This window comes from Eumetopias jubatus, unplaced genomic scaffold (assembly GCF_037043125.1).
Source record: "Eumetopias jubatus isolate StellerSeaLion01/CBP00866 unplaced genomic scaffold, mEumJub1_p1.0 scaffold_9, whole genome shotgun sequence".
Lineage (NCBI taxonomy): Eukaryota > Metazoa > Chordata > Mammalia > Carnivora > Otariidae > Eumetopias > Eumetopias jubatus.
The window spans coordinates 30,860,381-30,876,266 of record NW_028274815.1 but is presented as its reverse complement, the minus strand read 5'-3'; the positions used below and the strand labels follow the sequence as shown (position 1 = coordinate 30,876,266).

General features: G+C 41.1%; 1 protein-coding gene across 2 annotated transcripts in view; it reads left to right on the top strand.

The window, feature by feature from the left end:
* The first annotated feature begins 13,315 nt into the window (after positions 1–13,315).
* The window catches only part of PRKD3 (protein kinase D3), an 84,396-nt gene continuing 81,825 nt past the window's right edge, over positions 13,316–15,886 (top strand). Inside the window, exon 1 of one of the 2 annotated variants that reach the window (XM_028117158.2) lies at positions 13,316–13,456. The gene's annotated coding sequence lies outside the window, so the exon portion shown is untranslated. The remainder of the gene's footprint in view (positions 13,457–15,886) is intronic. The other variant, XM_028117157.2, reaches the window with a different exon arrangement.

Here is a 15,886-nt window from a genome sequence, read left to right as displayed (position 1 = left end):
TTGAGGTGAAAATAGTTTGATCCTTTGGAGGCTTGCTTTTAATTTTGTCAGGCTGGAGCAGAGCAATTTATATTCCAGATATAATTTGACCCCCAGCTGAAGCAATACTCTCTGGGCATTTACTTTTGCCCCTTGCCTCTTTTTTTTTTTTTTTTTAGATTTTTATTTATTTATTTGACACAGAGAAAGAGAGAGCGCGCACAAGCAGGAGGAGCGGCAGGCAGAGGGAGAAGCAGACTTCCCGCCGAGCAGGGAGCCTGACATGGGGCTTGATCCCAGGACCCTGGGATCATGATCTGAGCCGAAGGCAGACACTTAACCGATAGCACCACCCAGGCACCCCTGCCCCTTGCCTCTTGTATGTTGAGATTTTTCCACTTTTTCTCCTTTTTTTTTTAATTTTATTTATTTATTTGAGAGAGAGAGAGAGAGAGAGAGTGAGCACAGAGGGAGAATGAGAGGGAGAAGCAGGCCCCCTGCTGAGCAGGGAGCCCAATACAGGACTCTATCCCAGGATCCTGGGATCATGACTTGAGCCGAAGGCTGACACTTAACCGACTGAGCCACCCAGGTGCCCCTCCATCTTGACTAGTAGAAACACAAAAGATTCCTGACCCTCTCTGTGCCCTGGAGCTCGTTATGCCTGCTCCTTTTTGTTAGCTCTTTCCTCCACCTTGGTGAATTTCCTCACCTGCACATGTTGATCCATACTCAGATGAAGACTTATGGAGAATCCTTAAATGATCTCTCTCTCCTCCACTCTGTCCTGCAAATTCTAGCCACCTTCCCATGTTCTCAACTCTGTTCTTTCATCTCACAGAGACCACCTGCCTCTGTTAGGATTCCTCCTATCCACACTGCATCCTGGAAACTCCTCAAAATGGCAAATGGGGAAAGCATCTAGCTCATGTCACTTACTTCCCTTCTGCCATCCCTCTTTTGTGATACTTGTTTCCCAATATTTGAACATTGTTATTTGATTTTTTTTTTCAAGATGGGATGATAAATCTAGTCTCTGTTACTCCATCTTGACTAGAAGCAGAAGTAGAGAGTATGAATCTTTTTATATTCTGCGTGACAAAATGGGAGGTACATGGGTGCCTGGGTGGCTCAGTGGGTTGGGCAGTTGGGCGTCTACCTTGAGCTCAGGTCATGATCCTAGGGTCCTGGGATCGAGTCCCACATCGGGCTCCCTGCTCAGAGGGGGAGTCTGCTTCTCCCTCTCCCTCTCCCCTCCCCCCACCCTGCTCGTGTGCTCTCTCTCTCACTCTTGCTCTCTCTCAAATAAATAAATAGTCTTTTAAAAAAATGGGAGGTACAAATAAAGTACTCATGCTGCATACTGAAGGGCAACTGTCTCACAGAGAAGTACTTGTACTACTGTTTGAGATGTGTAGTGAACTATCTTCTTTTTTCATAAGATTCTACTTTTACTGATAGAATAATAAGTGACTGATCACATATGATTTTTCAGAGTTGGATATTTGGCAGACATTTGTTAAAAAATAAAGTGTGCCTACGCCTTCAAGGAAACTAACTGGCAGTATTTATCACCAATGATAAAACTAGATCTTTCAGGTAAAAACTGGAATTTTAAAAAACTTGTATAAGCTACTATAAGCCTGACAGTTTCCTTACATGTAACAACTTTTCTGACAAAGTCAGTTATTTTAAGAAATGTAATTTTTTAATAATATTTAATAAAATGTTCAACATTTGGAGTATCTGTGTAACTCAAAGAACAAATATTTTCCAAATGCTCAGTGCCCAAATCACAGAGAAAAGATCCATTCAAAGTGTAAGAGAGACCAATGGATTTTAATATAATGAAGTAAAAAATTTTATTCATATGGTCTTAGATTCTGCATTGTAGCTAACTTTTATGACATTACCATCTATCATGCTTTGATTGAATAACAAAGAAGCGTTTCCACAATTATCTAAAGAGGCTATTAAAATACTTATTTCTTTTCCTACTACATGTCAGCATGAGGCCAAATTTTCTTCATATACTTCAACCAAATTAACATATCTCAGCAGATTGATTGTATAAACAAATCCAGTTATTTTCTAATAAGTCAGACAGTAAAGAAATTTTTCAAATATTCAAAAATGTCAGTCTTTTCACAAAATTATTTTTGTTTTTAGAAACACAGAAATTTTCCATAAAAATGTGTTATTTAACATGCAATGCTTCTGTTATTTTTAAATAAGTCATGATTAAACATTTATAAAATGCTTATTTTAATTTTCAGTACAGTCGACATTGATAGACATAATTCACACAAACAAAAGCTATTTGTGTTCCTCAATAATTGTTAGTGAAGTAAAGGAGTCCTGAGACCAAAACATTTGAGAACCACTGTGTTGACATTATTTTACCTGGGAAAGATAATACATTAAGCCAATGGTTTTAACTTTACATAGTGAAATCATGTAGAAAGCCCCCCCTTTTTTTTTAAATAATGTTGACTGAGTGCCACCCCTGCAGGTTTTGATATGATTAGTCTGGTGTGTGGCCTGGACATCCGATGTCTTTAAAACTTGCCAGGTGATTCTAGCAGGGCTAAGAACCATTGCATTAATCCCACACTCTGAGAAACACATGAGCAAAAACCATATAATCAGATTAATGATAACATTAATAATCATTTTGTGAAAACCCTGAGGATAATGGTAAAAAAAAAAAAAGATTGGTAAAGTGGGCCAGTCCTAGACAAATTATGAAGGAGACAAGATTAGATCCAAAACTCTCTGCTTTCCCCCTCAGTTTTTTTAAAGGAAATTTGCATTTTATTTTATTATTATTATTTTTTAAGATTTTATTACTTATTTGACAGAGAGAGAGAGAGAGAGACAGCAAGAGAGGGAACACAAGCAGGGGGAGTGGGAGAGGGAGAAGCAGACTTCCCGCAGAGCAGGGAGCTCGACATGGGACTCGATCCCAGGACCCTGGGATCATGACCTGAGCCGAAGGCAGACGCCCAACTGACTGAGCCACCCAGGCGCCCCTCCCCTCACTTTTTGTCAGTGTACAAGCCTCATGCCAAAACACCTTGCCCTTTGTCCCTTGAGTAGCCACAGAGACTATAAAGACGCCCACATTATATCCCTGCCCAAATCTGTCCACCTCAGCTTTCAATAATGGAATGAAAAATTAAAATGTTTGCTTCCGCCGTACAGAGTCAGACCTTTGCTGTTCCTCAGAAATCTCAGGAATCCAGATTTCCTGTAAATCTTCCCAGCTCCTTTCACCTTATCAGAGGTCAAGTAAAGGTGGCAATAAAAATTAGGGGGGAAAAAAATCTCCTTTCCTCTGGTTTTCTGGCTCTCTCCCTTCCCAGCCCTTTAGAATAACAGTTTACTCTCCTCTCAAAGAAAAGGATAGGAACATTCCCCATAAACCCTGATTCCTTTCACTGACATTCATCTTGCCTCCAAACAAAATTCCTCTTACTCCTTCACTAATTTTATCCTGCTTTTGAATCAATTTTTCTCTGCAGGCTCTAAAAACCAAAAGCTTTCAAGATCCAAAAAAATACACATATACACTTAAAAAGGAATTTTAATCTACTCAAGGAGATGAGGGTAGAGAGAATCAAAAGATGAAGAACCCCCCCAAAAAAGTTCACCTCTTTACTGCTCACAGAATAGATAGCTCTGATCTGTATGATACCAAGATTGACTGTATAGTTTCAATAAACCAATTGTTATGAAGAATATGTATACAGAGTGTATGTTTGTGTATTTGTAGATTCATTTTGATTTTTTACTTAAAAGATTGTCTCCTTTTTTTTTGCATTTTAAGGATTAAGTAGGTGACAAGGCACCAATTTCTGGAAAATGTCAATGATAATATATGAAAGACAAAAAGCTATTAGCATAAGAACTTGTTTCCATTCAAAGTTACTAACTAAATTTTTTGACTCAAGGTAAAAATATGATCAAAGATAGTAAGTACGTCAATAATATGTTTCTAAAGATCCTCTGATTCTATATATTAGTATGATGAAAGATATTACTATTATCCTCATTGTTAGTGATAAGAAAATAAAAGCACAGGGAGGTCAAGTAACCTGCCTGGACACACACAAAGCTGACTCAACGGCAGGTGGTGTATGTTCACTGTAACCTACAGGCTTTGCCAGTTTCCAAGGAGAAAATTTAAGTAGTTATAAAATTTTTAATATACTAAGGTAGGCTTTTCCTGAAGGTAAAACCAGACACCTTTGAAATTATTTTATTTACAAGTGTTAAGCAGAATACTCATTTTGTGTTTCTGTCTCTCTTCATCAGATGTCTAACACCATACCTATTAGAAGGGGAAATGTGTCTCTTTTTAAAAAAAAAAAAATGAAATACCACAATGTAAACTAATACAATCTAAAGTCAAGGCTAAGGCACTTGGTTGTCTTTTGCTTTGGGGTCACTTACAGATTTTCTAAGGTATTCTATTCTATTTATCTTTGTTCTAATGATATGAAATTGTGAGGATTTTCTACTGATCATGCTACACAGTCTGTAATCAGAGTTAACTGTAAAAGCACCCTTTCTCTCAGTTTTGTGATCCTAAAGCAGTATTAACTGTGGTTGTTAATTACGCCCTTTCTGACTTTTCATGAAAGGACAATAGTTCCAAGAGTAAATTTCAAGTCATAAACAAACAAACAAACGAACAAAAACTTGTTTTAAGATTCAGGTTAGGCCCAGCAGTCTCAAATGAGAGAGGAAGGAAGGCTCTAAAATCTCTTGCAACAGGATTCCAAAATAAAATGTTAAGAAAGCAAATAAATATGACACAAATATACAGAAAATAGCAACACTCATTTAAAAAAAAAAAAACCACGTTGACTATGCCACCATAGCTATTAATAATGGTAGAAAGCTGCAACATGATACCATAACCTAAATTCTGCCTGAAACCACGTATGCTCCTATATATATCTTTAGTTTTGCTTAAATTTAGATTTAAACTTAGGATGAATTTATGATGTTTGTTTTATTTATATATCTGAAAACATTAGCAAAGTATTTCAAGTGTTTTAGTAATTCTAAAACAGCCCAGATTGAGGTCATAAAAAATCCTTTCCAACCCTACGGTTTATATATACAACGTTGTTCAGACCATAATAAATTAGATCAGCTAATCCACCTTCAATTTTAATGTTTGAAAAAGCATTTCAACAGAGTTGTCATTAGCACCAGGCTGAGAGTATACCTTTAAAAGAAGCTTAAATTACCCAGCATACAATTTTAGTAAGACTAATCCCCTTCTGTCCCTGGCCAAACCTTGATTTTTTTCTGATTCTCACAGCGTTAGGTCACATGCCTATTATGGGCAACACTAAAGTTTGAATTTAGAGATCTGTAAAAAAGTGAAAGAAATCGCATGATTGTTTTTCATAATATGTTTGTTTAGTCTTCCAAGAAAATCTTTCCAACAGTCTAGGGTTAAACCTGTATTACAAATTAGGAAGAAACAAAGTTGAAATTTTAGGAAGCAGACGGGGAGGAAATTTTGCAAGCAAAGGAAGTGACCAAAGAAGAATTGTGCATCTTCATTGCAGTCTGAGGCAAGTGGTCCCCTTTCTTTCAACTCTACTCTTAGATTAGAGAAAATAAACACCGATCAGAAAACAAGCTAATGGCTCAGACAGGAAATACGTGACATTCAGGACCATGCCCTATACATAGGATACAGGAAAAATTATTATTCGGGATTCTTAGAGACTAAAAATATGAAGGAAACTTGGTATGGTGGCTACCTAATAGCCTTCTTACACACATCTCTGTGTGCTAGTATTTCACGTGTTTATTATATTCTGCAGCTAGTTACATAGTACTATTATTTTATAGTACACACACATCTTTAGCATATACTTTACATGTGTAAAACATTTGAATAATATAATCCTTAAAAGAGCAGGGACCTGGAAGCATACGAAATTCTCAATAAAATATTGAATGTCTGAAAACAAATACCTTATGATTATTCAGAGTAGGACCTGCCAAAAATACGAGGAAATATTTGACTTGTCATGGTGCATAATAGCACAGCCTCACCAATAATAACAGGCAGACAATGATCTTGCTTTGGCGCGGCTACCTTCTTTAATTATTGCCCTTCTTCCCTCAGCTTCTATTTTTAACATAATTAACACCATTAGTTCCCAAATGCTAGTTCCCTATTAACACTTGTCCATGACCAACCTTATTTAGTCTGTTACAAAATGAGAAAATTAAGAAAAATCTGTTTTGTCAACTTGTATTTAATATTTTTTTTATACTCCTCCTTCATGTTTGATGTTACATATTTTTTAGTTAATGTACGAGCTGGTGTAAGTTCCTGAGTTAGTGTTGCTTTACTGTTGTTATGTTTTTTAGTTGTGGGAAAATCTACGGGACATAAAATTTGCCATCTTAGCCAATTTTAAGCATACAGTTCAGTGACAGTAAGTACATTCACACTGTTGTGCAACCATCCCTGCCATCTCTCTCCCTCACTCTTGTCATCTGGCAGAACTGAAACTCTGAATCTGTTAAATAATAACTCTCCATTCCCTTCTCCTTCCAACCCTTGGCAACCACCATTCTACTTTCTGTCTCTATGAAATTTGACTACTCTAAAGACCTCACATAAGTGGAATCACTAGTATTTATATTTTTGTGACTGGCTTATTTCACTGAGCATGATGTCCTCAAGGTTCATCCATGTTGTATCCTGTGTTAGACTTCCCTTTTTTTCAAGAGTAAGACCTCGATAAAGGTGATTTCCAGTCCTGGTCTTCCTGCAGGTAATTTCATCCCTTCACATAGTTTCATCCTCCGCCCTAGGCAATGACTCCCAAAACTCAGTGGAGCACTAAGACTGGGTAAAGCACTCTGCAAAGAAGATAGGGATGCGTTATACATGGCCCCTGCTTTCAGGAGTTTTCAGTTTAGTAAGAGAGAGAGTTGTGTGATAAAGTGTCACAGGTGCTAAGAAAGCAACCTGTCTGGAGCACAAGGAAAGGCACGGTTATTCCCAGTCTGCCTGAAGTGGACAGGAAGGGCCTCCTAGAGAGAGCCTGGACTGATTGAGTGTTGGTTACCAGACTCCCCCTTGGAAAAGGGGAGAAAGGTGTCATATCAGCAAAAATACAGTGGGAAACTGTCAGCAGTTCCCCACTGCTTGAGGGGCTAGGTATGTGAGGAATTGGAGATAAGAACAGAAGAAGGCAGGAGGGGGCACACTGTGCACCACGCTAAAAATTTGCACAATGAAGGCATTGGTTAGCTACTGAAGGATTTCAGCCACAAGGAATCATATTCTGCATTTTAGAACTATCACTCTGGTGGCAGGGTAGAGAATGGACTAAAGAGAAGATTCAATCAAGCAGGGAAATGTCTTAGAAATCTCTTAGATGGTCATTTCAGTAATCAGGTAAGAGCTAACAGAGGCCTGACCCAAGACAGTCATAGGGAAAAAGAAGAGGCATACAACACAAGAACCAGGATGGTATGGAATTGATGGAACTTGGTCACTAATTGGATTTGAGAATGAGGGAAAAGGAGTCTAGGCTGACCAAAAGGTTCTGTCTTTAAGATAGGAAATACAGGAAGAAGAAAAGGTTTCAAGGCAAAGATGAGTTCAGTTAGGGACACTTTGAATTTGTGATGTGATCTTTCTGTGGAACATTCAAGTGGTTATACAAAGGGATCAAAGCTGGGGCGCCTGGATGGCTCAGTTGTTAAGCGAATGCCTTAGGCTCAGGTCATGATCCCAGGGTCCTGGGATCGAGCCCCGCTTCGGGGCTCCGGGGCTCCGGGGCTCCGGGGCTCCGGGGCTCCGGGGCTCCGGGCTCCCTGCTCAGCCGGAAGCCTGCTTCTCCCTCTCCCACTCCCCCTGCTTGTGTTTCCTCTCTCACTGTGTCTCTCTCTGTCAAATAAATAAATAAAATCTTTAAAAAGAAAAGAAAGGGATCAAAGCTAGAGGTAGAGATTTATTAAGTCAGTGTTTGAAGCCACGTGTAGCAAATACAGCGTGTGTCCTGCCAGTAGCCCCTCCACACTCACCATTCCCTCCACCTGCCCACCCAAGGCCTTCCAACTGCAAGTAACTGGAACTCCATTGGGAGCCCTCTTGGTGGGCTGGCCACCTCTGGGGGTCATAGGGAGTGACTGCTTATGGATACGGAGTTTCTTTTGGGGGCAATGAAAATATTCTGAAATTAGTGGTAATGTTGCATAATTTGTGAATATACTCAAAACCAGTAAACTGTGCACTATAAAAAGGTGAATTTTATCATTTGTGAAATACATCTCAATTGTTAAAAATTGTGTAAGAAAAAAAATCTATGGCTCAGCCTAACTGAACTATTTGGTCCCCATGTTTTTATACATATGTGCTTCTTCTCACTGTTGTTTCCACCTGGACTTTTCCTTTTTTCCCCATTCCCCTCTCCCATATTTCCAAATCTTACTCGTTCTTAAAAGCCTAACTAAAATCCTCTTTGTCCATGTATTTAGCCTTCTCCAGGTTAAGGGTATGTCTTGTACTTCTTTGCCATCTTCTATCCTTTTATTTTGCTTCCTACTTACTTTTTTACTCTTTTCTCCATGTGACAGATCTTAACATACCTTATTTAAAAAACATTAGTCCCCAAGAACAGCAATTGTCTCACCTATAGATCCTATCAAATAAATGCCTTGCACATAGTAGCCTCTCAAAACTGTTTATGGAATCAGTACACCAAGGACTGTAAAGTCTTAAGGGGAATCTAGGAAAAAAGGCAAGCCAGCCAAATTCACCTCAGCTTCCAGCTGCACACTCCATCATCATTTAAAGACAGTTTAAAGTCTAGGGTTAGTCAGAATTCTTTCTGGAGATACTTGAGATTTGGACATTTGAGGTGTATGATCAGAGTACCAATCACAGTAAAATGTTCAGCTCAGTATAGTCTGGTTAACTTTACTAAAAACAACACCAACAGTCAGAAAACCACTTAGTGATTTTATCCTGCATGGGAACACCTGAAGCTATCAGCATAGAAAGTGGCACAGTGATGGCTTCTGGTCAACCGAGTACCTGTGCAGTAGGATCTTCCTTCGATGAAGTAAAAAAGAATTCACTTTATGGCCATAGGGATGTCTGTGTCATTTAAACTCTTCGCTATTATTTTAAATTTCACTTCACAGACTCGAGCTTATTAATCTTTCTTTCTCTGTGCTGTCAGGAGATGTGGCACCCTGCCAGGAGATGTGGTACCCTAAAAAGCTCTAACCCGTTAGCATGAATAATAGTTAACGTTTACTGAGCATTCACTTGTGAATTTTTCAAAGTGTCTCCCACACGTTATGTCATTCAGTTCTTGCACAGCTTTCAGGGTCAGGAGTGCTATCATCCAAGGATGACACCGGTTACCTTGGATGTAACTGATGCTGAGGCGGAAGCTGACTGAGGTTGCCGTGCGCGTGGCTGCACGGCTGTTCAGTGGCAGAATCATAATGCGTACCTGGGTGGACTATCTTCAATGCCCACTGCATGTGTGGTGCACTCGAGGCATCTCTTCCTTCTCACAACAACCCTGTGGGGTACGTAATCATCTTTCCTAGTTTCACAGGTAAGAATATCTGGCTCAGTCGTTAGGCGTCTGCCTTCGGCTCGGGTCGTGATCCCGGGGTTCTGGGATCGAGCCCCGCATCGGGCTCCCTGCTCCGTGGGAAGCCTGCTTCTCCCTCTCCCACTCCCCCTGCTCGTGTTCCCTCTCTCACTGTGTCTCTCTGTCAAATAAATAAATAAATAAATAAATAAATAAATAAATAAATCTTTAAAAAAAAATTCTTAGTTGAGATCGAGCAGCGTGCCCCCGCGACGTGGCAGAGACTAGGTTGGATTCTGTCTTCTGAGTCCCATTCCAACCCTTTCCTTCTAACTGGCTCCTCCAGGCTGCTGCAGGTTCCAGACTGCGAGGGAGAGAGCCTGCTTGCCTAACTCCTTTGCTCTGGCCTGTGTTGGCATGAGAATTAATTTTAATACTGGCTCCCTATACAGGTCCATAGCACCTTTGTTCTCCTTCTCAGTTGGTTTTTAAAATACATTATAACCAGTCTACAGTATTTCAAAAGAGAGGTTTTTGGGGTGCCTAAGTGTCTCAGTTGGTTAAGCATCTGACTCTTTATTTCAGCTCAGGTCATGATCTCAGGGTCCTGAGATCGAGCCTCCAAGTTGAGCCCCAGGACAGGCTCAGTGCTGATGAGCATGGAGCCTCCTGAAGATTCTCTTTCTCCCTCTCCCTCTGCCTCTCCCCCATGCACAAGAGTGCTCACTCTCTCTCTCAAAAATTAAGTTTTTAATTAATATTAAATTAAAATGAAATCCAAAAGCACATTTATGCATTATTTTGTCCTTCCTGGAGAAACATATTTTGCAACCATAAAGGTAAACAAGAATTACTGGGGATGAGCAAAGCAATCGTTTTTTTATTACAGAGTACCCGAATATTAAATTTTAAGGACACTGCATGAAATCTGAGGTAGAGTTTATACAGTAGCCTCTCCCTTTAATTACCAGATTTTTAAACTCCTTTTAGTTGAGCCCTCCTTACCACAATTGATTATATACTATGTTCTATTTGTAGCTATAAACGTGAATATCTACAAATATATTTTTAACATCAAATGGTAAGTTACATAAAGCTAAATATAAGTGCATATAAAGAAAAGGGAGAGGTTATGTGTAATAAACAGAGAAAGCTATATAAAAATAGATGAATGTGCTGTTTCCGAGCTGATGTTCAATAAATGATAAATATTACTAGCTTTTATATCCAAGCAGAAGACCATGGTCTTCTACAAGTTCAGTAGGGGGAACTTGTAGAGAGAATCCAGGTGGATCTGATGTACACTCAGTCCATAATAAAACCTGATAAATGACGTGAGAATGATCTATCAAGGGCTGCAAGAACACATAACAATTACCCAGAGCCTGCAAATCGGAGAAGACAGTTCCAAGGATGTAACAGTTCAAGTTAGTCTAGGAGACTGAAGTCTCTTGCAGTAATCCAGATGTATGAGTTGTTGGGGGGGAGGGGTTCTGGATTAGGGTAGTGGCAGTGGAAACTGAGGAAGGTCATTTTAAAGGATATATAAAGTGTGTCTCTGCTGATTAAAAAAAATAGATATTAACGCATTTTCTCCCACAACTATTTTACTCTGTAGTGACATCCAAATGCTTTCTGCATTTTTCACCTATGTTTCAACATCATGAAAAAAACCCCCAAAAAACAAAATAATTTTTTCAGTAATCACATTCCATAAATTAAACCCAGCTGAAGTTTTAAAATAATGAGCATTTCCTCTAGTAGGGGCTTAGCAAATCATCTTTTTCTCCTTTTAGGATTCCGAATTAGGTAACTCTGCTCTCTTAAGTCACAAGTGTGGACTCTCTTCGCTTGTATCAGGTTACACATCTGAATGATTGTGTCACATGGCATTGAGTACAAGGGAGGCCATTGAATGTGGGACAAGACTTGCAACTGTAGTCCCAGAAGAGGAAGATTGTAAGCTTCCAATTTTCATAGGCCACCAAGAAATAAAATCTTTTCCATCATGGTCACTCTCTCAAGGCTAAAAAAATCTCACATGGGAATACATTTACTTATTAAACCAAATCTTAATCACTGCAATGCTTTTGGAATAGGAATAAAACGTCTTGACGAAATTGTAGCTCATGTCAAGCAAAAAATTACAGGTACAAAGATAGTCTTACGCTAAAATATATTGTTGAAAGATTCATCTAAAGTGGAGGAGAGAATTTTATTTTTAAAAAGAGAAGCAGAACAGCAGAAATATACATATTTTTTTCCTCTCACACAAATCCTTAAATCTCTATATAATGAGCTTGATTCACTTAGAAAAGTTACTTCTAGGAAGAGTAACTTCTTTCTCTTTAAGGACCACGAGAAAAAATGGAAGTCACTAGTGAGATGGGACTGGCTGTAAACTGCTCCAATGAGGTCCTGGGAATCTTGCTGAGAAGAGAATATTTGGGGCTGGACTAAAACGTCTGTTGGGAAGTGGAAGGAAGAAAAAGGCAAAGTTAAGTAAGAGCGTTCCTTAAAAAGAATGTAAACTTGAGTGGATTTACTTTCAATTTTAAAATAAAACAATAGCAGAATAAGACTAAATCTAAAATAGTAGATCAAATTAGATGCATACTACGGGATATGGGACATTTAGCAGCTTCCAATTCCTGAGAATATTTCAGAAATGTCTTTTCTAAACAATAGCTTCAGAGTAGATCAGAGTTATACACAATTTTACTTGCCCCATCTTTAATATAAATTATTTAAAAATTCCCATTTCTTAAGTTTAAATACAAGAACATCCGTCAAATTGATGACTTAGTATAAAACAGAGGGACCCACTTAACTTTCTTTTCTTTCTGTTCTCAGAAGCTGCCTTAGACCACTGCGTGGGGATGTATGGATTGTTGACAGCAGCTCATCCAGCTTGTCTCAATATATTTCACTTAAGTATTTTTGAGATAAAATCTTGACAGAAGGAGAACGAGGTCTTTCTGGGACAATAACTGTCAGCTGGTCAGGTTTTCCTCTTACATAAAAGTTATAATTTACCACATAGTGTATTTTCCTCCATCCTGACACCCACCCCTCCCCCTTCCCCGGGCATTGTTACGCTCGTTTCCCTGGACGTGGAAGCGTAGCTTCGTGATTCTTGACTGCACTCACTTTGATGGTAGGGGACACCCGCGAGTTGAATGATAGACAAATAGGAAACACAAAACACACTGAAAGTAACCACTTCAGTTTACTCTGCTTAGATGAAGGGCTCTGGATGTCTGTGCCTCGGGTGCGGAATGCCCGGGGCTGTGGCGCCAGGCGGTCACCTGGGAGGCAGGCCCGAGGGAGGAAAACGTGGCGAGCAGGGAGAAGGGCGCTCAGGGTGGAAACTGCTCTCTGCTGTGGACCCCTTCCAAGTCCCCCGTTCAAGTTGTCACCCCTTGGTTCCTTGCCACCGTGGCCTCTGTCAGAGCGGACGATAAAAGAGAAAAAGGCAATGATGGGGCTCAAGTACCATGTGTAACTGGTTTAAATACACGGTCGCGCCCCGCTCCCCCGCGCCCACGGAGACACAGGGACGTCCGAGGGCGCAGAGCTCCCGCTGCCCCTTCACAGTGCAAAGGCACAGTGACATCCCCGCGCGGCTACCACCCGCTCGGGCCCGCCCAGAAACTACAGCTCCCGGCAGGCCCCGCGCCGGCCGCGCGCCCCCGCCCCGCACGCCCCGGCCCCCCGCCCCCGGGGCCTCAAGACGGGACGGGGAGGAGGGAGGGAGGAAGGGGCGCCAGCGGCAGGCGGGATCCTGCGAGGCGCGTGAAGCCTCGCTGGCGCCTCGTCTGGAATCCAGACGCTGGCGGCTGCGGAGTTTCTCACGACCGGCGGAGCTCGCCTCTGTAAGTAGTCGCCTCAGGGAGCGCGGATCAGACACCGAAAAAGTTAGCGCCGCCGCGGCCGCCGCTTTGTTCTCGAGGCCCGTCGGGTGCGGCGGCGGTGGCGGCCCTTCCCCCACCCTCCCGCACGCGGCGGCGGCGGCGGGACTCGGGACTCGGTCCCCGCGCGGGGCTGGGCGGCGACCGCCGGGGCTGGGCGGGAAGTTGGCAGAGCGCGCGGATGGAGGAGCTGGCGGGGGGCGCCGCCGCGAGCGGGGGCGCCCGCGCGGCCGCCAGACGGGGCCAAGTTCCGGCGTGGGCGCGGAGGCCAACTTCGGTCCGCGCTCCGCGGGCGACCATCGCGCGCGACCGCTTCGGGAGCCGGCTCTTTCGGGGTACCTCCAGCCGGCTCCCGACGCCAGACCCGCCACAGGCAAGCTGCCGAATCTGGGATGAGCCTTTTTTCTTTTCATCACTTCGTCCTGTAGCGGTCTCAAAGGAGTGAGTAAATGGTGCTTAGAGAACGTGTGAGCCCCCACCCCAGTTTCCTGACTGTGCTTAAGAGTTTTGCAAGTTGCAACCTTGCTCTGAGTTGTTCTTACCCCCGGGAGGTTTTTCTTGAGATGAAACGCTGAGGAGTGCGACTGTTTCTTTGAGCAGTAACAATAACCACATACTACTCGATTGCCTGTTGGATATTTTATTTGAAGTCATCGCAGCATAGGCCTTGCCGACTGCAGGCACGAATATAAATCAAGCGACAAGCGTGTGTGAGACCTGCAGACTTTTCCATACACGGATTGATGGCTTGGACATAACTGTCTCTTCAACCACACCCATCCCCACAGGAAATAAGATATCGGTGTCATCTTTGATTAGGAAGGATAAGTTACACCCTGAACTACTAGTTTGTACTACACAGCTTTAATGAGTGTAGCCGCAAATGAAACAAAAACTTTTTAAATGCCTTAATCTGTACCCTAGAAAATGCTATATTGTATTACTCTTACACTGCTTCTACTTTACTTAATGTTGCAGTTCTTTCCTACATTTTTAGCGATAGTGATTTCGCTTAGATCAAGTTTACTTACCAACTTATAATGCGTCGAGGTTGGGCAATACCTCTGGATTTGCTGCTGAGTTCCCTGACCTAGCTCTAGACTTCTGAGTTTTATTTTATCAAAGAAGTTTTTCTTCCTCCCCTGTTAAGATCTGAATTGAGAGTAAGCATGAAAATTCAGCCCAAAATAAGTTACAAGTTTTAGTAAAAGTATTTTAAACATGTCGCAGAAGCCTTCATGTTAGGTTTTGCTTCAGCGGGTAATATAGATGTGGTAGACCTGATCAGATAAGCTTGGAGTATTTGACAAGCCAGTTTTCATACTAAGTTCTATAATTTGGTGGATAACATTTCACTTTTTAGGATGACTCACATTCAAGATGTTGACTGTTTCATATCTTGAGACTAATATTTTAAGCATCTCAGATAGCAGTGAGTCTTTTAGATACACAAATTTTATAAGCTTTCATTTTCTATAGATGACCTCTTTAAAATCGAAATTTCAGTGGTTTGTTTTTAACACTGGCATATGCAGAAAGGGCTTTAATAAATCAAGCTTTTGGACATTAAAATTTTAAAATTACATTAGAAGTGAAAAAACCTCAAATGCACTTTTAAGGACATTTTCTCATTTTTAAAAAGACTTTCTAACATTGATGAAAATATTACCATATTGAAATTAATTGCTCATTTTTAAAAGAAACTACTTTTACAGAACTGGTTATATGGGGAAATTATTTGCTAGTACAGATTTTTATTTGGTTTAATAATAATCTTATGGTTCACAGCCTTCTGTGCTGGTACTACTTTTGAGTCTCCGATTATGTAATTTAAATTGAACTTGTATGTGTGCCGCTTTGGAGCAGTGGAAAAATTTGAGATGATATACTTAGGAGATGTTTTAATTTTAGTTTTAGTGCAGAAAAAACGTCTTCTCCACTTGTGTGGTTAGTTTACAGTGACATTGTGTGAGAAATTGCTCATTGGCTGTTAGCCAGTCAAATTTCTCAGATACCCCTGGGGCAAAGAGAGGCGATGAAGGTCCATCAAACCCAGCATAGATTGATACAGCATTGGCCAGATTGGCAGACTATAATCTTATTATGGGATAAACTTTTCAGTGCCTGAGCAGAGAGCAGACATGGTGTGCTCTCTGTACTCTCTCTGAGAGTGGAAGGACCAAGATTCTTTTTTTTTTTTTTTTAAGATTTTTATTTATTTATTTGACAGAGAGAGACACAGTGAGAGAGGGAACACAAGCAGGGGGAGTGGGAGAAGGAGAAGCAGACTCCCCACTGAGCAGGGATCCTGATGCGGGGCTCAATCCCAGGACCCTGGGACCATGATCCGAGCTGAAGACAGACGCTTAACGACTGAGCCACCCAGGCCCCCCA